This window comes from Rhincodon typus, chromosome 7 (assembly GCF_021869965.1).
Source record: "Rhincodon typus isolate 14 chromosome 7, sRhiTyp1.1, whole genome shotgun sequence".
NCBI lineage: Eukaryota > Metazoa > Chordata > Chondrichthyes > Orectolobiformes > Rhincodontidae > Rhincodon > Rhincodon typus.
Window position 1 is genome coordinate 78,574,493 of NC_063338.1, and position 25,581 is coordinate 78,600,073.

The 25,581-nt window shown below is 42.5% G+C and overlaps 1 protein-coding gene across 3 annotated transcripts in view; it reads left to right on the forward strand.

Annotated features, from left to right (window-relative positions):
• Positions 1-25,581, forward strand: part of LOC109913150 (ly6/PLAUR domain-containing protein 6) — a 311,436-nt gene that overhangs the window by 64,070 nt on the left and 221,785 nt on the right. Inside the window, exon 1 of one of the 3 annotated variants that reach the window (XM_020512627.2) lies at positions 8,454-8,542. The exons of the other annotated variants lie outside the window; for them this stretch is intronic. The gene's annotated coding sequence lies outside the window, so the exon portion shown is untranslated. Of the gene's footprint in view, positions 1-8,453; positions 8,543-25,581 lie in introns of those variants that run through there. 3 annotated transcript variants of the gene reach the window in all.

The following is a 25,581-nucleotide window of genomic DNA, read 5'->3' on the forward strand; positions in this document are numbered from 1 at the left end:
AAAGGCTTCCACTGTCCACCCTATCTAATCCTCTGAGCATCTTGTGTGTCTCTATTAAGTCACCTCTTAACCTTCTTCTCTCTAACGAAAACAGCCTCAAGTCCCTCAGCCTTTCCTCATAAGACCTTCCCTCCATACCAGGCAACATCCTGGTAAATCTCCTCTGCACCCTTTCCAATGCTTCCACATCCTTCCTATAATGCGGCGACCAGAACTGTACGCAATACTCCAAGTGCGGCCGCACCAGAGTTTTGTACAGCTGCAACATGACCTCATGGCTCCGAAACTCAATCCCTCTACCAATAAAACCTAACACACTGTACGCCTTCTTAACAACGCTATCAACCTGGGTGGCAACTTTCAGTGATCTATGCACATGGACACCGAGATCTCTCTGCTCATCCACACTACCAAGAATCTTACCATTAGCCCAGTACTCTGTATTCCTGTTACTCCTTCCAAAGTGAATCACCTCACACTTTTCAGCATTAAACTCCATTTGCCACCTCTCAGCCCAGCTCTGCAGCTTATCTATGTCCCTCTATAACCTGCAACATCCTTCCGCACTATCCACAACTCCACCGACTTTGGTGTCATCCGCAAATTTACTAACCCATCCTTCTATGCCCTCATCCAGGTCATTTATAAAAATGACAAACAGCAGTGGCCCCAAAACAGATCCTTGAAGTACACCACTAGTAACTGAACACCAGGATGAACATTTCCCATCAACCACCACCCTTTGTCTTCTTACAGCTAGCCAATTTCTGATCCAAACTGCTAAATCACCCTCAATCCCATGCCTCCGTATTTTCTGCAATAGCCTACCATGGTGAACCTTATCAAACGTTTTACTGAAATCCATATACACCACATCAACCGCTTTACCCTCATCCACCTGTTTGGTCATCTTCTCAAAGAACTCAATAAGGTTTGTGAGGCACGACCTACCCTTCACAAAACCGTGTTGACTATCCCTAATCAAATTATTCCTTTCTCGATGATTATAAATCCTGTCTCTTATAATCCTTTCCAACACTTTACCCACAACCGAAGTAAGGCTCACTGCTCTATAATTACCAGGGTTGTCTCTACTCCCCTTCTTGAACAAGGGGACAACATTTGCTAGTCTCCAGTCTTCTGGCACTATTCCTGTAGATAATGACGACATAAAGATCAAAGCCAAAGGCTCTGCAATCTCCTCTCTAGCTTCCCAGAGAACCCTAGGATAAATCCCATCCGGCCCAGGGGACTTATCTATTTTCACACCTTCCAGAATTGCTAACACCTCCTCCTTATGAACCTCAATCCCGTCTAGTCTAATAGCCTGTATCTCAGTATTCTCCTCGACAACATTGTCTTTTTCCTGTGTGAATACTGACGAAAAATATGCATTTAGTGCCTCTCCTATCTCTTCAGACTCCACGCACAACTTCCCACTACTGTCCTTGACTAGCCCTAATCTTACTCTAGTCATTCTTTTATTCCTGACATACCTATAGAAAGCTTTAGGGTTTTCCTTGATCCTACCTGCTAAAGACTTCTCATGTCCCCTCGTGGCTCTTCTTAGCTCTCCCTTTAGGTCCTTCCTGGCTAACTTGTAACTCTCAAGCGCCCTAACTGAGCCTTCACGGTTCATCTCTACATAAGCCTCCTTTTTCCTCTTGACAAGAGATTCAACTTCTTTAGTAAACCACGGTTCCCTCGCTCGACCACTTCCTCCCTGCCTGACAGGTACATACTTCTCAAGGACACGCAGTAGCTGTTCCTTGAACAAGCTCCACATTTCAATTGTGCCCAGCCTCTGCAGTTTCCTTCTCCATCCTATGCATCCTAAATCTTGCCTAATCGCCTCATAATTGCCTTTCCCCCAGCTATAACTCTTGCCCTGCGGTATACACCTATCCCTTTCCATCGCTAAAGTAAACATAACCGAATTGTGGTCACTATCACCAAAGTGCTCACCTACCTCCAAATCTAACACCTGGCCTGGTTCATTACCCAGTACCAAATACAATGTGGCCTCGCCTCTTGTTGGCCTATCTACATACTGTGTCAGGAAACCCTCCTGCACACATTGGACAAAAACTGACCCATCTAAAGTACTCGAACTATAGCGTTTATACATTCAGTATCTATAGGTTCAATAAGAATAGATCTGGTTTGTAATTTATCCATTTCTGCTCTGGGGCATGATAGCATGATTTAAAATTATGACCTGATACAAAGATTGAACTAATCTTGGTCTCCAGGGAAACCATTGGCATTTCCTATGGGTTGAAGAACAGATAAATCATATATGAAGCATTCAAAGGCCCTGATGTTCCATTTTCACAATGTCGAAGGCTTGTAAGTGGGAGCTTTACATTCTAAAATGCCTACCCTAACAGTGGACAAGGACATCATTGTTTTTTGCTTGCATTACTATGAAAATATTGAGAGGCCCATTATAACAATCACTTGCTGCCACTGGGCATTTTCTGTGGCATTCAGTGCAGTAACTGTGCAGTCAGAAGTGGCTGTTGCCTTGCCAACAATTGATGAAGTAGGAAACAATGAATCTTGAAATGCCAGCTGATTCGAGGACAACACAACACCCAGTATTCACATCAAGCCTAAATTCCACATTGTGCCTCACAGCAGGTGACAGAAGTAATTTCCAGACAATTGCATGAATATTCAGACATTACACATAGTGCAAACCTCATGCAGCACAGACATCTTGCTAAGGAACTTGTTTTTTACTGCTTTAAAAGTGCAGTATATTAACAGCAGAAACACTTATCAAAATTAATGGACATACACACTCACAGTATTTTCAGGAGTCCTAATTGACTCAGTCCATGAATGCAAGTACACCGGCCAAGAATAGTGAATGGTGGAAATCTGAATTAAAACAACAACAACATATACAGCATAATGTAGCGCCTTTCACCAAAGGAAGTGTACAAAGTTGTGTCGTGGAGCATTACAAAATAACTCAACACCAGGCCAGATCAGGAGTTATCAGATCAGGTCACCAACAATTCAACCAAAGAGTGGATATTAGGGACTGTTTTAAAAGAGGAAAGCACAACAGATAAGCAGACAGATGTATGGAGGTTGTTCCACATTTTAGGACCTAGTCAGAAAAACAGAAAGTACTAGAAATCGTCAGGAGGTCAAGCAGCATCCATGACCTGAGAAACAAAATTTCAGGAACAGAAACAGAAGTTGCTAGAAAAGCTCAGCAGGTCTGGCATCATCTGTGAAGAAAAAAATCGGGTCTGATGACCCTTCCTCCGAACTGGACACTGGACCCGAAATGTTAACTCTGATTTTTTCTTCACAGATGCTGCCAGATCTGCTGAGCTTTTCCAGCAACTTCTGTTTTTGTTCCTGATTTACAGCATCCGCAGTTCTTGCAAAATTTCAGGACTGTGATACTTTATCAGGACTTGGAGCACTTGGCCTGGCAAGGTTTTTTTGAGGCGCATGGATGGGGATGAAGGAGGGGGACCAGAGCTAAGCTTGAGGATCACCACCTAGTATTTGACTAGGTGCATATTGATCCTTGGACTTAGCAGTGGGTCTGAGATATAGTCGGTTCTCCTATAATGCGTGTTCCAGCAACGCAAATTGGCTATAACGCAACTGACGAATAGGGGAACGCTATTTCTGAAATGTGAACTTGTGTTGGCTGTAACACGATTTCATTGGTGCGCAGAGGAGTACACGCCGACATCACATGACCATTTCGCGGGCCTTGACCTGAGCATGTGCAACGTTAGCGCCGAAAGAGTTTCCGCACCAGCCCTCAGCCCCTGCATTAACAACAGGGCAACCTTAAAACCTCCTCCCGCATCAAGTCATCTTGACATTTTTTCAAGGTAAGATGTTAAATTTGCTTTTATTTCATTATTAGATATGAACTAAACATTTATTCAAACTGTGCTGTCCTTTATGTTAGGCTTTTGAGTGATCTTTGAGTGAATTTGAATGATATTTTTTGGTGTTCTGCCCCTAACCCTGCTTTTGCCACAGGCCCCGTTATTTCTATAGTGTGATTTTCTATAACACAATGTTGCACAGGAATGCAACTATCGTATTATATCAGAACTGACCGTAGTTGACTCTGTACTCTCCCTTTTAGATGGCAACTCTTGGCAATGACTTTGCTCTCCCCAATTATATTTCCTCTAGACATTTTTGTTTCTACATTTCCCCATTGCAATTTCTAATTGTCTTCACCTTTGGTCCCTTTGTTATTTAACGCTTCCTGCTTTTCATGTTCCCAAAACTTCAGTATTGTGATTTTCTCCCTCCATATCTTTCCTTGCTGTTACTTAAAAATAATTTCATCTCCAAATATCCTTAGTTCCTACAGTTTCTGCAAACAGAATATTTTTCAAGTGTGCAGAGTGACAGGTGTATCAATTTATGCTGGATACGAGCTGAGTTGATATGAAGGGATAAGCAGCCATGGGGTCTGAGAGAGTGAGGGTTAGAGGGCTGAATGGTTTCTAAAATGAAGAAAGGAGACAGCCCTTCAAATTACTCCAACTCAGCACTCACGCACCCCTGATGTGGCAGCCTGCATTCTGCTTCTAGAGTCAGCAAGCTTTTCCATCTCCCCGCTTAGAGCAAAAATTGTGTTGTATGGTACTTTTTACTGAGATGAGTCTGGAGAATTGTGATTCTTGCTAATTTGAGCTCAGTCAGTCACAAAAATCCAAGCCAGAGTTGATTTTTTTGCATTGGTATTTTCACAAACCTTGCAATAATCTTGCACTTTTCACTGAAAGTAGAATTCCAGATTGCTTCTGCTCATATCCAGTGGATTAGTCAAAATCAATGCTCCTTTGTAAGTTGTAACATGGATTAGCTTGAGTGTCGACGATGTAAGAGTAGTTGACATCCTCACAGGTAGAAATAGACTTTCTTCAAGTGAGGTGCACCTGGATAATGACAAGAAAAGCTCGTAGGATTTCTATATCTGTCTGATGTGTTTCGCAGCTTGTTTTGTTATTTCTTTAAGCTTTGAGGTATTTTACAGGGGTTTTTCAATGAAAAGGCCACCTGCTTCGACTGAAAACCCGATTTTACTCCTGACCAGATAAAAGAATGCCCTGGCAAAATTTAACAAAGGTTGTAGCTCTGCAAATGTCAACTGATTTATCTGATATGGGAATATACACATTGCTGACATGGCTGTGTTTATTAGCCATCTCCAGTTTTCTGAGTTATTGTGCTAGAAGGTCTTTTCCTGAGCTGCACAGCCCTTACAGTGAAAGTGCTCAGACACCAGTGTTATATGGAATTCCTGCACATTTTAACTAGTGATAGTAGAGGAACAGCAATGTCCCTCAGCCTCCTGCGTTCCAGTGAAAACAAACCTCATCTATCCTGCGTACATTCCCATATCAGCTAAAATCCTCCATTCTAGACAGCATCCTGGTAAACCTTTTCTGTACCCTTTCCAGAGCACCCACATCTTTCTGGTAGTGTGACCAGAACTGTATGCAATATTCCAAGTGTGGCCTAATTAAAGTTCTATAAAGCAGCGGCATAACGTGCCTATCCTTATACTCAATGCCCCTTCCAATGAAGGCAAACATGCCATAGGTTTTTTTTTAACTACCTTATCTAACTGCACTGCCACCTTCAGTGATCTCAGGACCTGCACACCTAGATCCCTGTGCATATCAATACTCCTAAGGGCCCTGCCATTCACTATAAAATTTCCACCTGTACTTGACCTTCCAAAATGCATTACCTCACATTTATCCTGGCTAAACTCCATCTGGCATTTTTCTGCCCATGCCTCCACCTCCTCTATATTCTGCCGAATCCTCTGACAATGCTCCTCACTATCCACAACGCCACCAATCTTTATAATGTCTGCAAACTTACTAATTAGATCAGCTATGTTTTCCTCCAAATCATTTATGTAGATCACAGACAGCAGAGGTCCTAGCACTGTTCCCTGTGGAGCACCACTCGTCACAACCCTCATTCCGAATAGCATCCTTCCACCATTTCTGAAGAAGGGTCCAGACCTGAAACGTCATCTTTCCTGCTCCTCTGATGCTGCCTGGCCTGCTGTGTTCATCCAGCTCTACACCTTATTATCTTCCACCACTACTGCCTGTTTCCTATGACTAAGCCAGTTCTGTATCCATCTTGCTAGCTCACCTCTGATACCATGTGACTTCACCTTTTGCACCAGTCTGTCACAAGGGACCTTGTCAATGGTTTCACTGAAGTCCATGTATTCAACATCAACTGCTTTCCTCTCATCAATCATCTGCATCACTTCCTGAAAAAAACTTGATCAAGTTAGTTAGGCATGACCTCCCCCACACAAAACTATGCTGTCTATCAGTAATAAGTCCATTTGATTCTAAATGCGTATAGATCTTGTCCCTGAGAACCTTTTCCAATAATTTCCTATTGTCTAAGAATACAAGGGGCTCTTGATCAACAGGGCCAATGGTCCAAGGAATGGCAGATGGAGTTTAATTTGAATAAATGCGAGGTGTTGCATTTTGGTAAGGCAAACCAGAGTGGGATTTGAACAATTAATGGTAGAGCCTTGGGGAGTGTTATCAATCAGAGAGACCTGGGGGTGCAGGTGCATGGTTCCTTGACAGTGGCATCACAGATAGACAGGGTGGTGAAGAAGGCATTTAGCATACTTGCCTTCATTGGTCAGAGCATTGAGTACAGGAGTTGGGACGTCATGTTAGGGCTGCACAAGACAATCGGTAAGGCTACATTTGGAGTACTGCGTACAGTTCTGGTCACCATGCTACAAGAAGGATGTTGTTAGACTGGAAAGGGTGCAAAAATGATTTACAATATGTTACTGAGACTGGAGGGTTTGAGTTATAAGCAGAGGCTGGATAGGCTGAGATATTTTTCCCTGAGCGTTAGAGGCTGAGGGGTGATCTTATAAAGGTTTATAAAATCATGAGGAGCATAGATAAGGTGAATAGCCAATGTCTTTTTTGCAGGGTAGGGGAATCCAAAACTAGAAGGCATAGGTTTAAGGTGAGAGGGGAATGATTTAAAAGGAACTGAGGGACAACTTTTTCACATAGAGGGTAGTGTGTATATGGAATGAACTACCACAGGAAGTGGTAGAGGTGAGTACAATTAGAATATTTAAAAGACATTTGGACAGGTATACTGATAGGAAACGTTTTGAGAGATATGGGCCAAAAATAGTCAAACGAGACTCGTTCAATTTAGGGAAGCTGGTCGTCATGGACGAGTTGGGCCGATGGGCCTGTTTCCGTCTTGACCCTAGATTGCTGACATGACTCCTGAGCTATATTATCATTATTTTTGTTAATGTACAATGTACGTGAATTTGCTTCAAACTGCAAGTTTATTGCTTTTCCTTGTTTGGGATGGTTGTTTCTCAGTATTCCTCTTTGTTCCATGGTCTAATTACACTTAACAATGCCACCCATAGCCCCGTCCATGGGCTGTGATTCAGCATGGAGGTGACTTTGGGAGCAGCTCAGTGGTGTGTGAGCTAGAGGGACTGAAATGTCACAGTACAACTGGGGCAAAATCTCAGAGAACTGAGGACGATGATGGGGAGCTTATAACCAGCTTGTCTTGGCACTTGGTCACCCTTGATGGCAGCACGGTGGCTCAGTGGTTAACACTGCTGCCTCACAGCGCCAAGGACCTGGGTTCGATTCCACCCTCGGGCAACTGTCTGTGTGGAGTTTGCACATTCTCCCCGTGTCTGTATGGGTTTCCACCGGGTGCTCCAGATTCTTCCCACAGTCCAAAGATGTGCAGGCTAGGTGGATTGGCCATGCTATTGTGCTTGAGGTGTTCAGGATTAGGTGGGTTATAGGGGAATGGGTCTGGGTGGGATGCTCTGAGAGTCAATGTGGACTTGTTGGGATGAAGGGCCTGTTTCACATTGTAGGGATTCTATGATCTATGATTCTATGATCTACCAGTGGCCTGACTCTTATCACACACCGACTCCTACTCCACACACTATTTGGCGACCTTTCCACCAAGGCAGAACTATAAAGGGAAATTTCACATCTTGAGTTACCTATCTCAGTGCTGAAAAACTGGACCGTGATATTGCAAGAGAAATTAAATCTCTTCCGACTACTTCTCCGCTTTGGCACTGATAAGAAAGTATAAAACAGATGCTGTTTAGGGTCAGTGTCTAGTTCAGGAACCGGAATGATAGCTATTTTAAAAGAATTTTGAAGAGAAATTATGGTCAAGCAATTAAGTGTCATGTCACATGAAGACAACAGTGGTACAGTGCAACTATTTCCCTTGTTTCCCTCCAAAATGAGGGCCCCTAAAATACTCTGTGCCAATTCAGAAGGACTATAAAGTTTAGAGTTGGAGTACATTTCTTGAACTGATCAAAATACGGAGATATAGTTGCAGCCCTCCAAGAATAGATTGTGTATGTGGGCCTGAGCAGTCCACAGTGTATCAGGCGTGACTTATATTGGAAGCTAAATTTTTTTCAATCACAGGCGCTTTGAGGCAGGATGTGGTTTTCTAGTCGGTGAGTACTTTGTTCCTGCTGAGTAGGTCAGTTAGGGTGGTTAAGAAGGCATTATTCTATCAGCATTTCAGGAGTTTTGTTTAATGTGTAACATTCTAAATCAATGATGTAATTATGTCATAAACTAGAACCTAAAGTTTGCAGAAAGCCTCTCTTTGGTAATCCGTACAACACATGTTTATAGCTCTTTCTTTGAACAGTTTAAAGTGATACTACCTATTCAAAGAGAAAGAATTATGGCCTGAAACTAAACTAAACTGGTCAGAAACAGATTAAAGGGGAAAAATTGCTTCTCAATCATGAACCAGTAAAACTAATGGATAAATTTCTGGTCATTGTCAACTTTCTAAAGTGTGTTTACGTAAACATCACTGTTCAAAGGCAGTGCATTACTGACTGAAGGTGCTACAGAACAGAAGGATTTGTGAGTCCTCATCCATGAATTACAAAAAGCTAGCATTCAAGTTCAGTAAGTAATAGGGAAGGCGAATGGAAGATTGGCCTACATTTCAAAGGGAATGGAGCTCTAACTATGCAAGGCACTACTCAAAATACAGCTGGGATGCGATGAACAGTTTTGGTACCATTTTCTGTGGAAAGATACACAGGCATTGTAATAGTCCAGAGAAGGTTCATTAGGCTAATAATAGAAATGGAAGCACTGTCTTATGAGGAGTGCTTGAATAGATTATCCTGTACCCATTGGAGTATAGAAGAGTGAGAAGGGACCTGATTGAAATGTACAAGACTCTTAGAGGACTTGACAGGATGGATGCAGAAATATTGTTTGCCCTTGTGTGATCACAAGCAATACCTTATTACAGTTGAGTGAAGGTAACTACAAAGAAATGACTGAGGAGCTGGCCAGAGTTGATTGGAAGAGGAGCCTAGCAGGGGAGGTAGTGGAGAACCAATGGCAAGAGTATCTGGGTATATAATTCAGGGGGCACAGCAGAAACTCATCCCAAGAAAGAGGAAAGACATGAAGGGGAGGATGAGGCAACTGTGGCTGACAAGGGAAGTCGGGGACAGCATAAAAGCAAAAGAAAAAGCATGTAATGTGATGAAGGTTATTGGGAAACAAGAGGATTCGGAAGCCTCTAAAAATCAGCAGAGGTTGAAAAAGCAATAACTGAAAAAGCAATAAGGGGGGAGAAGATGAAATATGAGAGTAGGCTAACTAGTAATATAAAAGAAGATTGTAAGAGATTTTTCAGATATCTGAAAGTGAAAGGCAAGCGTGGACAGTGGACCCCTGGTAAATAAGACTGGAGAAGCAGTAATGGAGAACAAAGAAATGGTGGAGGAACTGAATAGGTACTATGCATCAGTCTTCACAGTGGATGACATCAGCAACATGCCAGAACTTCAAAAGAGTCAGGGGTCAGAGGTAGGTGGCGTGGCCATCACTAAGGAGAAGGTGCTGGGGAAGCCGAAAGGTCTGGAGGCGGATAAATCACCCAGACCAAATAGACTACACCCCAGAGTTCTGAAGGAGAAAGCTAAAGAGATTGTAGAGGCACTGAACTTTCAGGAATCACTAGAATGAAGGAGAGTCCTGGAGGACTGGAAAATGGCTACTGTAACATCATTGTTTAAGAAGGGAGGGAGGCAGAAGAGTAGAAATTATAGACTGATTAGCCTGACCTTGGTCATTGGTAAGATTTTAGAGTCCACTATTAAGGAAAGTGTGTAGTGAAATAGGGCTGAGTCAGCAGGGCTTCATCAAAGGGATGTCATGCCTGACAAATCTGTTAGAATTCTTCAAACGGGTAACAAGCAAATCAGACAAGGGAGAGCCAGTGGACATGATCTATTTGGAAGGCATTTGACAAGGTGCTGCAGCAGAGGCTGCTAAATAAGATGTGTCATGGGTGAGGTACTAGCATGAATAGAGGATTGGCTGACTGGCAGAAGGCAGAGTGTTGGTCTAAACGTGTCTTTTTAGGATGACAGCTGGTGACTAGTGTCTTATTGTTTATTATCTCAGAGTAAGGGGTACATATTTAAAATAGTGAGTCTGTCTGTTGAGGCTTGATCATTAAATATATTTGATGCTGAGATAGGAATATTTCTAATTAGAGATTTGAAGAATATAGGGAAAAGCCAGCAAAGTGGAGTTGAGGATTGTTATTCTCAGCCATGAGCCCATTGAATGGCGGAACAGACCCAATGGGCTGAAAGGCCTACTTCTGTTTCTATGTCTTGTGGTCTTATTGTCTAAGGAGAAGTTTTCTTTCAAGTTTGGCCGTAGAATTAATCATCCTCCCACCTTTGTTTTCAGTCTGGATTTCTGTGTGGCCTAATTACCCATTTGGAAAGAAAACTAGTATTGTGTTGGGATGATGGTCCCTTTAAGAGCTAGGTTTCTCTGGGAGATGATTTCTTGCATAAACCAAACCACATCCAGGAACTGTTCACGTGAGCAAGCTGCTTGGGAGATAAACAATCGAGAAAATGCCAAGAAGAAGGTCTAGAAAGAGGGAGGGAGGGACAGGAGGGATCATATTACTCAGTCTCTTTCAAGCAGCTTCATTTCAAATGCACTGGGAACGGGGTACATCTCTTTCATCCGGAGTTCTGATGAAATTCTGGGTGCTGGCTAAACAGGTTCAAAACCCTTGATAACTGAATGACTGTACTTGTGGGATGGCTTGGCTGGGAAGAGAGGCAGTTCTTCCAGAGGCAAGACTTCTGAGTTAAAGGACATTAGAAGCAGGAGAGTTCTGACCAGAGATGGCTATTGTTAAGACACATATGCGTTGAACTGTGAGTTTACAACTGTCAGATGATTGGAGGAGATTTGAAGGGGCAACCTTACCAGAATTAGATGGATCACCCAGGAAATCTCAACTCTTACATGAATGTTTGAAATGGTACTCAAGACCAAGTGATTAATCAATCAATTTCTGATGAGTATCAGACTTAGGTTTTTCAGGGGTCTTCGCCAAGTTGATGTAGAAGGAAATTTGCGTTAAGAAATTTGATTTTGAGGATTAAAAAACTGTGTTCTTTGTACTTTTATTATCGTCAATGTGATGATTTGAGATAGAGTGTGGGTTTTAATATTCATGTTCTTTGGTTGCTGTGTAGTAAAATTATTTTCTTTTAAACAGTAGACCTTGTGGCTCCATCCTTTTAATGTGTATCAGGTTTTTTGGATTACTGGTCTCTATCGAAATCATAATAGTGGTACTTTCTTTTAGGGAGTTCTTTTCATCAAAAGCAACAAATATTTCAAACAATAAAAAACCTATTGTGGTACAATCTTTATGAGTGACATATTGGATCGTGACTAAACTGATTAAATACTTCTGGCAAGCCAGAATTGCTGACTCGAGGCAAGTCTGCATTCTGCATGTGGCTATTCACTTGAAATGGAACATCCTTCTTTCTCATGTTGTTTTGCTGCTGAAAGTTCAGGCTAATCAAAATATGGAGTTAAAGAGATGGTTCGCTCTCTGATTTGTATTTATATTCATTTTTGACATGTGGATGTCCTTGTCCATCTGCCTGTCCTTGAGTAGGTGGTGGTGGTGGAACATCATCTATCAGTCTAACATGTGGCTTTCTAGATCACATCCAATGGCAGCTAAGCTTCAATTCGAGTTTCATAGAGCTCTTACTCTTTTGACGTGATTTGTTAACTTCAGATTTTATTTTCTAAGCTAAAATTTCTTAATTCCTATGGTGGGATTTGAAATCACATTCTTTACATTAATTTGATTTACACTTGTGCTAGCAAACTCTTTTCCAGTATTATAGACCACAAAATGATTGCTTTTAACAATTTGTACAGGTGAAAGAAACATTTTGAAAAACAATACTTCCACTTCATTTCGCAGCCATCGTCCATTGCTTTAGTGGGACTGAAGCAGTTTTTATTCATTAACTGGTGAATGCTGTTGGCTGTGAACCTCTGGATCTGAATAGGTGAGAATAAATTGTAAAAGCACGCATGATCATGCTAAGAGCAACCCATTATTGTCAAATCATACCCAATGTGCCAGTGATGGCTTGATTTGATTGGATTTATTTATTGTCACACGTATTTTGTTACAAATACGGCGAAAAGTGTTGTATAGTATCACCACTCTCGGGCGCCAACTTAAAACACAGAAAAATAAACCAAAATATAGAATATAAAGGCAGAAGAATAAAGAAATAAAGAAAAACTATTCCGCTTTACAGTCTTCATGTTTAAGTGTTCCACCATGGGTCTAGTGGGTAGGCACAAGTCCCTTTACCATAGTGCCACTGCCAATGGAACAAAGGCTGCCCTCCTTCAGCGCCATCATGCTTCCAACGACAACCACACCACCATGAGTCTTCGCTGGACCTCGCCAACACAGATGCCACCAATGCCACTGGGTACTGCACCAGCCCAAACTCAACTCTGCCGCTGCCATGATTTGGCTTTGGGCCCACCTCACCGATGCAGCCGCTGCCGATGCCACTGGACCCAAACTCTCTCCAGTGCCATCACCACCACCAGTCCACGCTTATTCAGGCCTGCGGTGGGCTTACTCGCCAACTGCCCCAGGTCCGCGTGGGGCCCACTCACCAACCGCCGCAATTTTACATCGCCAATGCTGCAACTGAGTGCTTCAACAATAGGTAAGTAAAATAAAAGAGAAGAAAAGGAAATGAAAAAGAGAAAAGAGAGAAAAATAGTAAAAAGGAATGAAAAGTAAAGGGGATGGAGTGGACAGTCCCTAGGCCCAGAAGCCCTACTCCACTGCCATCTAACTGGAAATGTTTAGGACAGACTGGCTTAGGCCCAGTCAGTCCCACTCTCTCCTCTTTGCTCATTGATGTGCAAATGTTTCTTTTTCAAGTATTTATCTGGTTCCCTGGATTCATATTTAATCCACTGACACCGGATTGTGTCCAGATGATGGTGGGATAAGCTTCATATTAGAGCAAAGCCATTTTGCATTGACGTTAGCAAGTAGTTGCTACTCACAAAAAGTTAGTGGAAATCTGGTACTTGTTCTCCCAAAAAGCTGTTGAATGAAAGGTTCATTGAAATTTGAGTTTGATGGACTTCTGTTAGGCCAGGTTATGAAGGGTTATAGAATCAAATTGAATAAGTGGAGTTTAGATACAGATCAATAATTGAATGGTGAAACAGGCTTGAGAGGTTGAATGGCCCCCACATGTTCCAACATATTATTTCATTTTTAAGCGTCAAGAGTTTTTCTGTATGTTAATAAGTATTCATTCAGTGTGGTAAAATTTGGCAGCCTCCTGAGTTCTTTGTTAGTATAAAGATAAGTCACTCTTAAACAGAGGAACATTCAAACTTTGGCACAGCAATTAATTTCAGGTCAGTTTCATCAATCTTAAGTGAAACCAGCGAAGATCTTTGTTTAGGTTATTATTCAAAATTTTAACTTTAACTACAACGACAGTCAGATGGCCCCAAGAAATGAACCAAAACTGTTTCAGAAATACTAAACAGAATTGTGAGTACTCTTTTTGATAGCATCAACATGCAGATGAAGCCTTTAAGTTATGTTTTTATGATCAATTTCAGTGACAAGTCGTGTTGCAGTATAATCGTACAAACAAACCTTTGAAGGTCAGTTGTTTCACTGAATGGACCAGGATCCTGAATAACTACATATATTCACATGACATGAAATACTTCCTCAGAGTGCCTCCATGCACAGGGTAATGCATTTCCCTGTTCTGTTTATAGTGAGTGATGGATTTTGGAGAAAACTTCATTGCTTGTTTAAAATGGGCACGCCTGCACTTTTGTTATTTTCTGCAAGAAGAGGTTTGCCCTTGCATTATGTGAAGTAAAAGGGTGAATTTATACTGCTAGTAAAGGTGGACACAAATCTTTACAATGGTGTGTTAAACCAGCATCATAAATTCCTGAGTTAGGGTGTGACGTGAGTCCAGGTGAAGCTGAATGAAACTCCCTAGAGGGACAAAGCCCAAAAGTGCTTTGGATTGAGGCTACATGGATTGTAAATCCAATATAGTTTACAGAGTGCTCAGTGCATGTATGGAATCTACTTGACCTCATTGTAAGTGGACAGCAAAGATCCTTCCCAATATATAAACACCTAAGTTTCCAGCTGTTGGGAGAGAAGTCTGTGCATAATGTACCCAGGTGTTTGGAGGGTTAGTGTTCCAGCTGGCAGGAACTAAGCACCAGACTCATAATTCTATCTCCCCAGAGGACAAATGGCAGTCTTGGATCATAAGTTGTCATGTGAAAGTATTAAGGTTGTTCCACATACCAGAGTTACAAAGACGTCATTAATAGAATATTAAGGATCTTAATTTCCGGCTCAATAAAAAATGAAATCTTAGTACATCTTTGTAAATGTTAAAATGTACTAATAGGTGTGTATATATATTTATCCCTTTCTAAGGTATTCTAGTCAAAGTCTATTAGCTTAATCCTCTACACGCAAGGAAATAGAATTCCAGTCTATGAAACCTGTCCTCATAATATAGTCTGCCCATTTCAAAAGTCCTTTTCTTTTTTTCAAAAATATACTTTATTCATAAATTACCTATATATAAATACATTTTCACAAACGCAGATCGGTTCTATACAGTAGCATTTGAAGAAACAAACAAACATTGGAGTTTGACTTTATCCAACAATCAACCCAAGGCATTTCTTACATGTACAAGACTATATTTACATATGTTTGAGGCACTGGAAGGGTCGGAGAATTGAATGGGCCCCTATTTGACAGAAAAACCTCAGACAGTAACATTAAAGCCCCGAGCTTTAATGTGTCCTTCAGCATGTCGTCCTGGACCTAGTAAAATGCCAGTCTGTATACTCAGTCGAGGTGAACTCCTTACTCTGGAAGATCAAGTTTTGAGCAGACCGAAGACCGTCTTTTACTGAATTGATGGTCCTCCAGGCACAGGCAAAGTTTGTCTCCCTCCTCCCCTTATTTATTTCCCAGCTCCCTTCCCCATCTCCAATTCTGAAGAAATGTCCCAACCCAAAGTGGCGACTTTCCCACTCCACTGCTGCTGCCTGACCTGCTGTGTTCCTCCAGCTCCACACTGTGTTATCTCTGACTCCAGCATCGGCAGGTTCTTGCTATTTCCATTTGTCTCCATGTGTGTCCCAGGGAACAGCCTTTAGAGCACAGAGTCCTGCTCATGGAGCTGCTTGGGATGAACCTTGATAAAAATCATTGCATCTCTCTCCAGACTTCCTTTGCAAAAGCACATTCCAGAAAGAGATGCATGACAGTTTCTGCCCACCGCCCCCTACTACTCCCACAGCTGCTTTGAGGGCAGTGTTTAATGGTGAGAGAGTCTGGTCGTACATGAAGGATCACGCAGGTAATGCCCTTCTAACCACCAGCCAAACTATGTCTTGGTGCTTGTTGGAAAGTTCTGGTGATGAGGCATTCTGCCAAATGACTTGCCAGTCCACTGTAAGTTGTTCTGTAGGTGACAGTCATCCAACAGGAGGCAGTGGTCAGAGAAGAGCACCAGCTTGATGTTGCTGGATCTGACCGAGAATGAGTGGGACACACACAGGAAATTGATCCATGAGTGGATAGACCCATCTGACCGCGACTGAGTGTATCTATGCTGCCCTCCAATTGCAGGGGTGCTGAAGACATTGTGCAGCTTGGAAACTTTAACTTGCCATCAGTAATTTGAACGTGGAGTTGGTTCATCCATCCGTATTGATGGTGCAGTTGAAACCTCTGGCCAGAATGATGGGCCTGGAAGTCACCAGCAGCAGTGGGAGCTGCTGCAGGATGGTCACTCACTCTTTTTACCACTGTGTTCGTTAGTCTCGGGGAGGGTTTCTGTACATAACGTCTGCTGTGAAGAGGTGCCCACCCACCACCTCCTTAACTTCGGAGATGGTGAAGTTTCCTCCTCGTAGCAGAATGCCCAGGGCAGAGGAACAGCTGTCGTTTCCCTCTGACCAAATCAAAGGCCTGTGGGTCCATAAGTTGAAACATTTCCTGTAGCTGCTGAGGTGCAGAATCCTGCACTCCTATAGAAACAAGAAGTCTGCTTTGTCATTGGACAGGTAAGCCAATGTAGAAACACATTGCGTAGTAGATTTAACACTGTGCACGTTAGTACTAGCAATTTTAAAACCCGTTTTGAGAGTTTATAGAATTACCCGTAGGCTCAATGTCCATTTACCCACAGTCTTAGCACTGGGGGACTGCCTGCATCCCCATGGTGTGGGTGAACGTTTGGACACTTTGCACTGAGGTAGCCGTCCTTTTCCTCCCTGGGGTGATTGCCCTGACCCGGTGTCGTTGGGGCGAGCACAAAGCCAGGAAGGTCCAGTTCAGAGTCCGACAGAGGGGCTGATGTGTTCTGCTCCTGAGTCATTGCTCCCGGTTGCCCGGAGCTGTGGTATGGTGGTCACCCCTTGGTTCCTGACAGCTGGAGGTTGATCTTCTCCAGGTTGGGGGTGGGGGTGGTCTCCTTCCTCCCATGGTTCTGGGCCTTTTTTTTTGTTGATGGCCATCCCTTTACACATTTTCATCATCAGGGGAGTTGCTGGAGCGCCTATCATGCAGCTGTCTCTTTCCATTTTGCAGTGGGACTGTGGGGGCCCTACTTGTTTTCCTCACCAGTATCCACTCCCCCACTACCTTCATTTCCTCCTCCTCCAATGACTCCATGTGTTTGGGTGGAGGTTGGGTCAGTTGCTGTGCCTTTGCACTGGCTACCTTTTCCTTCACCTGATCCTCCTTCTGGGTGAGACCTTACAGTCCTTTGGGGGTCCATGGCTCACTTTGCCACTTCTGGTGCTCCCCCCACCTACCCCTACCCGGGCAGGTTGTGTACAGATGGCCTGCTTCCCCACACAGATTGCAACTCTTGGGCTGTTTGCAATACTTAGTCAGGTGGCCCTCCTGTTTGCGGTGCCTGCAGAGGGTCAGTTTGCAGTCCCCTACCATGTGTCCTGACCTCCTGCAGGTTCGGCACACTGTAGGCTGCCCTGTGTATGTGAGGTAGCCTCAGCTCCTTCCTATTGCAAAGATGGAGGGCTGGGGGAGGACATTCCCATGAGTGTCCACCTTCAGGGTCACCTTGACCTGCCACTCCCTGGTCCAGATTCTGAAGGGGTCCACTACGTTAGTGCTGCCTTCATCAAGCTGTACATGTCTTCCTAGGAAGGTCGGGACATCTGCTGAGATGTGGGGTTGTATGTATGGATTGTAACATCTTGGCTCCTCTGTACAGGGAGAGTGAACAATGGTGCAGCAGACAGGACAGAGAGGGGACCCTCACCTCCTTTCTCCTCAAATACCTTCAGGAGAGGCTCACATTGCTTCACACACCTGAAGATCACATCAAAATAGCCCCCACTGAGGAAATTCACCAGACAGATGGTACTTGCTGCTTGGAATCCGCAGCAATCTAGGAGATCTGGTCGCCCAACAATCCTTCCTCCACCGTCTTCATAGTCACCCTGTCTATATTGCGGACCCCTTGGCTTGCTGCGTGGGCACTAGCAGAGGCCATAGCTCTGGTTAACTGGTCACTGAATTGGTGTTAGGCCGAAGGCAGCACAAAGACCGTGTACAGGAGAGAGGTGAGACAACTGTACGAACAATTCTTTTCACCAAACATTGCCCTGGACATGACTGCACTGCTCTTTTCAGAGTGGTGGTGAGAAAATGCTAAAGGAATGTCATCGAAACATTCATCATATACAGAAAGGATATGTAAATGTTTAGTAAGAACCCCAGGGAACAAGTGCTAACCAAACTAAACTGCCTCTCTGGTGGTCTTTAATGCATACCTGCCTGGCCCTCATGTGAAGAAAAGATCTACAGTCAGTTTGTGGATGGCATGTGCTCAGGCCACCACTACATGGTGCTTGTTATGGTGCCCTCTCCTGTGCGCAAAGGTGACATGTCAAATCATCTTCATTGGTCTCATTATTGCCTATTAAAAGATGGCTACTATAGCACAGAACACAGGAATCACAGAACATAGAGACAGGTCTTATTGTGACTTTGATTTTTTTGTTGAACAAAATGTGAGAGACGCAAAATAAAGCAAGATAATGCTCAACAGTTCTTGGAAGGAATCCATCTAAAACATTAATCTGTCCTTCTGTTACAGAGCTCATCAGTTTGCTGCATTACCAGATTTTTATTGTTTGTAATTTTCACCTTTTTATAAAATCTCTACTGAGAGATATCAGAAGTGGAAGCCTCTGTCCCTCTCCTACTTCACCCAGGCCCAAGTCTTTTGTAGCTATAAAGTTCCTCTTTGAATTTCACACAAGAGCATTAGAACATTAAAAAAATAGGAGCAGGCCAGTCTGCCCCTCAAGCCTGCCCTGCCATTCAACAAGATTGTGGTTGATTTGTCCCAGGTCTCAACTTCTCATTTGTGTCGGCTCCTAACACCTTAGAACTCCCTGTTTCAAAATTGAATTATCATCTCTTTGAATACTTCTAATTGTTCAACCCTCAGCGACTCTCTGGCTAGAGAATTCCAGATGTTCACTACTCTCTGCAAGCATAAATTCATTTACATCTCAGTTTCAAATGTCCCTTTATTCTGGAAAATATATCCCCTAATTTGAGATTCCCTGCACTTGTGGAAATATTTTCATAGATTTCATTGAATCCCAACAATGTGGAAACAGGCCCTTCAGTCCAACAAGTCCACACTGACCATCAGAGTATCCCCCCAGACCCGTTCCCCTATAATCCACCTAATCTACACATCCCTGAACACTACAGGCAATTTAACATAGCCAATCCACCTTTTCCCAACATCTACCCTGTCAAGCCCCTTCAGAATCTAGTACATTTCAATAAGATCACCCCTCATCCTTCTGAACGCTACTGAATAATGCTGACCTGATTAAAAGTGGATTGATAAATCTTTAGATATTAATGACATCAAAGGGTACCGAACAAAAGCCGGAATATGGCGTTGAGATAGAGGATCAGCTGCGATCTTATTGAAGGGTTGAGCAGGCTTGACACTTCACCTCCGAGTTTGTATGTTTTTAATCCCTTCGAGCCAGAAACCACTTTAATGAGCCTGCAATATGCCCTTTCTTAAATACGGGGATGATAACTGTACATAGCACTACAGGTGCAGCCTCGCCAACACTTTGTACACTCTAAACAAGACTTTCATTTTCTAACTCCACAGCTCTTATAATAAAGGTCAACATTCATTGCCTTCCTAATTACTTGTTGTACCTGCATGTTAGTTTTTGTGATTTATGGAGAAGAACATGCATATTCCTCCTCATTGCACTTTTTTGGAGTTTCTCTACGTTTAAATAACAATCTGCCTTTTGATTCTTTCCACCAAAGTGACCTAAAACATTCCTACATCAAACTTCATCTACGTTGTTTATGTTCATTCACGCAATCTTTCTATATCCACTTTCAGATTCCTTATGCTGTCATCACAACATGCTATTTTGTATTGTCAGCAATTTGGATACATTTCACTCTGTGTTCTCCTCCAGGTATTGAATATGGATAGTATTTGAGGCATTTATGTTGATTTGAATGCAATAATGAATAAACAAGGGTCAGCTTTGATAGACATCTTGTGATCTGCTGCAACAAATTACTGTTTTGTATAGTATAGATGTAACTGTAACTGTATGATTGATGGGAAGGAGCTGCCTTAGGAGTTTTCAACATTGACAACTTACTTTCTGATTCTCCAAAGCCTGTCCACCATCTACAAGGTACATGTCAGAAATGTGATGGAATACTCCCCACTCGCCTGGATCAGTGCAGCTTCAACAACACTCAAGAAGCTTGACACCATCCAGGACAAAGCAGCCCACTTGATTCGCACCACATCAACAAACATTCACTCCCTCCACCACCGACGCTGAAAGATGCACTACAGAAATTCACACGGCTCCTAAGACAGCAAACTCATGACCACTACTTTTTATCAGACAAGGGTAGCAGATACATGTGAACGCCACCATCCACAAGTCCCCATCCAAGCCACTCACCATCCAGAATTAGAAATATATTGCTGTACCCTCAGTGTTGCTGGGTCAAAACTTAATGGTATAGTGTTTCTAACTGCACCAAATAGGATTGCAGCAGTTCAAGAAGGGAACTCATCACACCTTCTGAACAGCAACTCAGGGTAGGCAATAATTGCTGGTCTCGCTAATGATGCCGACATCTTGTGAGTAAATAAAGAAAGCAGAGAAAATCTGGTTACTGGATCAAGAAATTGCTGGATATATAATTTCTCAGTTCCTTACTCCAACAGATAATGAAGATTGCTTCCACTGAAGTCTCTGTGGCCAGTGACAACTAAAGGATATCAGATTTGTCCGAGACATGAATTTCCAGATTGTAATCTAAACTTCCTGGTATATATCTTTAGTTTGGGCAGCCCTCTGACATTTATTTGTGGTACCTTCCGATGAGAATACGTCCTGGTAGAAATTCACAATGTTAAAGGATACAATTGTAAAGTGGTAGAAAATTAAGAAATGGTGTCATTACAGTTGCAAGGACAGATTCAAAATAGACCTGCCTTCAGCTTTGATTTATCAGTGATACACTTCAACTTGAATAAGCTCCTACTGCCTGATCTCAGGCCTAGCATAGTGAATGGTGTATTTCCAATGAGATTGCCAGTGTGTTACAGTTTAAACAGAATAGTAAGCAGTTTCTGCTTGGACATTTATTTGCAACTGATTTGAGATTGCACCAGTTTGGTTTTGTCAATGAACCTTGCACATATTGGAAAGAAGAGGTTTCGGTCTCACTGGCTTGTGCTAGATTTGGACAAGTGGAATCACGGTATTTTATTCTTTCATTTTGTTTTATTAATTCACATGATGTGGGCATCACTGGTCAGGCCAGCATTTATCTGCATCCCTAATTTCCCAAAGGGCAGTTGAGAGTCAACCACAGTGCTCTGGGTTTAGAGTCACATGTAGGCCAGATGAGGTAAGGACGGCAGTTTCCTTCCCAAAAGGACGTTAGTGAACCAGATGGGCTTTTCCTGACAATCAACAATGGTTTTGTGGTCTTAATTAGACTCTTAATTTTTATTGAATTCAAATTCCACCATCTACCATGGTGGGATTCAAACCGCGGTCCCCAAACATTACCACTAGGCCATTAGACCATTGTCTCCCCTTTAGGATGCTTTCATGAGTACATTGCACAGTTCAGCTCCAGGACAAGTACAGATTCATGAAAAGATAGATGTATATACATTTCTTCTATTTTGGTGAGGAGAATAGTCTTCGATTGCATGAGGAAATCGATATGCCAGTCAGAAGGACTGATCTGTAGCAAATGAAATTCAATTCATTTAAGTGTGAGGTGAAGCACTTGGGCAGGACAAACAAGGCAAAACAGCACATGATGAACAGTAGGACCTTGGAAAGCACCAAGGATCAGAGGGATAGGATGTGCATGTACACTAGTCCCTTAAATTACCAGGACAGGTAGATAAACTTCTTAAGCAGGTATATGCTTTTATTAGCCAGGGCTTAGAATTTAAGAGTAGGGAGGTTATGCTGGAACTGTATAAAACTTTGGTTAGGCTACAAACTGGTGTATTGTGCACAGTTCTGGAATTCACATTATAGGATGGATGTGATAGCACTGGAGAGGGTGCAGAGGAGGTTTACCAGAATGTTGCCTCAGCTGGAGAGTTTTAGTTATGCAGAGAGAGTGGATGCACTGAGGTTATTTTTCTTGGAGCACAGGAGACTGAGGGGGACATGACTGAGATGTGTAAAATAATGAGGGGCAAAGAAAGGGTAGGCAGGAAGAAACTTTTCCTCTTGATGGCGGAATCAATGACCAGGGAGCATAGAGTTAAAGTAAGGGACAGGAGGTTCAGCGAGGATGTGAGGACAGATTTCTTCACCCAGAGTGTGGTGGGAATCTAGAACTCACTGCCTGTAAGACTGGCAGAAACAGAAATCCTTCATAACATTTAAGAAGTATTTTGATGCACACTCATGATGCACAGGTATAAAAGGCTGTGCGCCAAGTGCTGCAAAATGGGATTAGAATTGTTAGGTGGTTGTTTCTGACTGGCATAGACTTGATGGGCCTTTTTCTGTGCTGTAGATCTCTATGATTCTGTAGAGGCTGCGAGTGTGTGTGTGTGGAGGGTGACTGGGAGATCCTAATAGCCTGTAGCAGAGATTGCAGATCCTGAGCCAAATTCTGGAAATGGGATCATTTAAATCATTGGAAAAAAGCAGCCATGCCAGCATGAATGGATGTCATCATTTGGGATGGATTGTTAATGTTGTGCATTATATTAGACCACCCAAATGGTGCTACTACTTGTTTGGGCAGGAAATACTCTCTATCTGATTTACCGCGGATAGGATGGACAGGTACGGGTCTTACAAGTATAATCCCTTCCTGCAAATAACTAAGCAGTCAATCTAGTTCAAATTGATTCAGTTTGAAGGCAATCTTAAATTTAACTTTGTTGAGTCTGTTTAAAAAGCCTAGCAAATTTCAGGCTTCCTTGGCTCAGATGAAGTCGCAAGAATAAGGTGGTGAAGGACATGTAATCCTCAAATCAACTGTATTTCAAACTGTTGATGTTTCTTTGTGAAGTTAAATGTGCCCTGCAGTGCTGTCATCAATACCAGATTAATACAAAGAAGTCAATTTACTGCAGTACTGTACCATAATGCTATAAATACCTTAAGACTATTAGTGGCGCTTTAGTAAGTCAGGGGATACTGTAGTCATTTCACAAGTCCTTTAACATGAGTTCACTTGTCTAAGTTTAATCTTTGTACTTTCTGACTTTATTGTAAGATCCTGTGGAAAAAAAAAAGTCTCAAGACCATTTTATCTTTTCAAATCTTCCTCGACGTCTGTGGCTTTATGGAAGTGAATTCTGTATTGCTGGACCTCACTAGATTTAAATGCATTCTGCTCTTTAGCAAGCCAGAACTTGCATTCTAACATGTGAATTAGAGAGCTGCTTGTTTCTGGTGAACAGGCCTGTTGGAACGAAATCTTCTAACTCCATGAGGCAAGCAATGCTAGAAAAATAGTTTGATGCAGCCTTGCAAACAGGTCTTCATCTTGCCCAGTCCAGGAACTTGAGGGCCCAATTCACTTGTGTCCCCTGAAGAAGTAAAAATTTGAAATACTGTTCTGATCAACTTCCTTTGAATCTCAAAGGGGAAAATAATTTGTATATCTCAATACTAGGATTTTCAAATTTGTGAAGTCTTGATTTTTATTCACAATTTCTTGGGACTGCTAATATCTCCAAGAGTACATGTGCAAGCATGCCATGTCATAATGCTGTATCATAGGAACACTACTCTGCATTAGGCATATGATAGAAATCTGAAACAAACAGAGAATGTTGGAGAAACTGAGCAAGTCTGGCAAAAGAAAAAGGTTTACATTTTGAGTCTAGTATGACTCTTCATCAGATGTGAAAGGTGTTGAAAAATAGGTTCTTTTTTATACATTTGACAGAGGCACAGGAAGAGCTAATGGGCAGATGGTAGAGAGGGCCAGTGCGAAAGTTGAAGGGATTGCTAACTGTGGAGAAAGAAAAAATGTAAAATGTGTATAAATTAAGGTGTGAGGGGGAGAGGATTGGTCCTCTGTGCTATAAATGAATGAATGAATGAGCTTTACTGTCACATGCACTCGAATGAGTGCAGTGAAAAGTCTGCTTATGGCGCTGTCTTAGCTACGAGGTACCTAGGTACAGATACTTAAGTATTTGGTACAGACTTGAAAGAATAACAAATAAAAGTCCAGCATAAGAATAAAAAGGAGAAAAAAAGTATTCGAATTACAGAGACAACAATTTGCAGAGCTGGTTGAACACAGCAGGCCAAGCAGCATCAAAGGAGCAAAAAGGCTGACGTTTCGGGCCTAGACCCTTCATCAGAAATTCTAATTACAGTCCTTTTCACCCAAGTCCACACCCAGCCTCCAGTCCACATCAGACCAAGTCTTCAGACCATGCAGGGCTTCAAAACTTGAGGCCTCACCTCCAGTCTATCAGGGCCCGCCCTCCCCACAGTGTCTACCAGTCCAGGACTTGCTTCGCCGTGCCGACCTCCGGTCTGGGGCTTACCTCCGTGTCTTGCTTCTTGAGCCACCCTCCAATCGAGACACATCTCCGGGACTTGCATCCCCATGTCAGCCTCTGGTCTGGGACTCGCCTGCTGTGCCAACCTCCTATCCAGTATCTACGTTCAGGCAAAGATCAGCTATAGACCAGCTGTTTCATTCGTATAACAAGATCCGTCACATTCAGATTCAAGGCAAGGGCAAAGTAAACAGACATAAACACAGATCTGGCTGTTGGGGTGTGAATAGTGGGAGGGATGGAAGACAACATAAGAAAAGTGGAGAACACACATAGTGCAGTCAGTTTCTAAAGTAATTGAATTAAATATTGAAACTTCAAGGCTGTAAAGTGTCTGAGTGGAAAATAGAGTGTTGTTCTTTGAGGTTGTGTAAGAATTGGAGCAGGCCCAGGACAGAGATGTTAGCATAAGGGCAAGGTGGTTTATTGAAATGGCAGTAACTGTGAGGTCAGGGTCATTCCTACAGACAGAGTGGAGATCCACACTAGGCACAGTGTATTATTCTTTTGTGGAAACGAAACTGTTGTTTGAAAAGAACATAAAGTCTAACATCTATAAATAAACAAGCTGTGCTAGAGCTCAGCTCTATATGTTTATGGTATTCTTAACAGATATTATGCTTTGAATCTGAATGTGATAGATCTGTGTTAAGCAGATGAAACAGCTGGCTTTAACCGATCTCTGGAATGCTGCCAGTGGTTTAGATAGAAGGCCCACTATCACCTTGTGAAGCTAGAGATGAACAGTAATTCTTGCTAACCTTATCAGAAATGCCACATCCCAAGAATGAATTGAAATAGCGTAAAACTCGTTAAAGTGGAATCAGGGAAACTTTAGGGAATGGCAAAAGTTGAACAGAACAACTTCAGCTTTGCAGACTGTGAATGATGGAAAATGCCACTTCTTTCAAGACTTGGTTTTGTGTGCACTTTTGGAT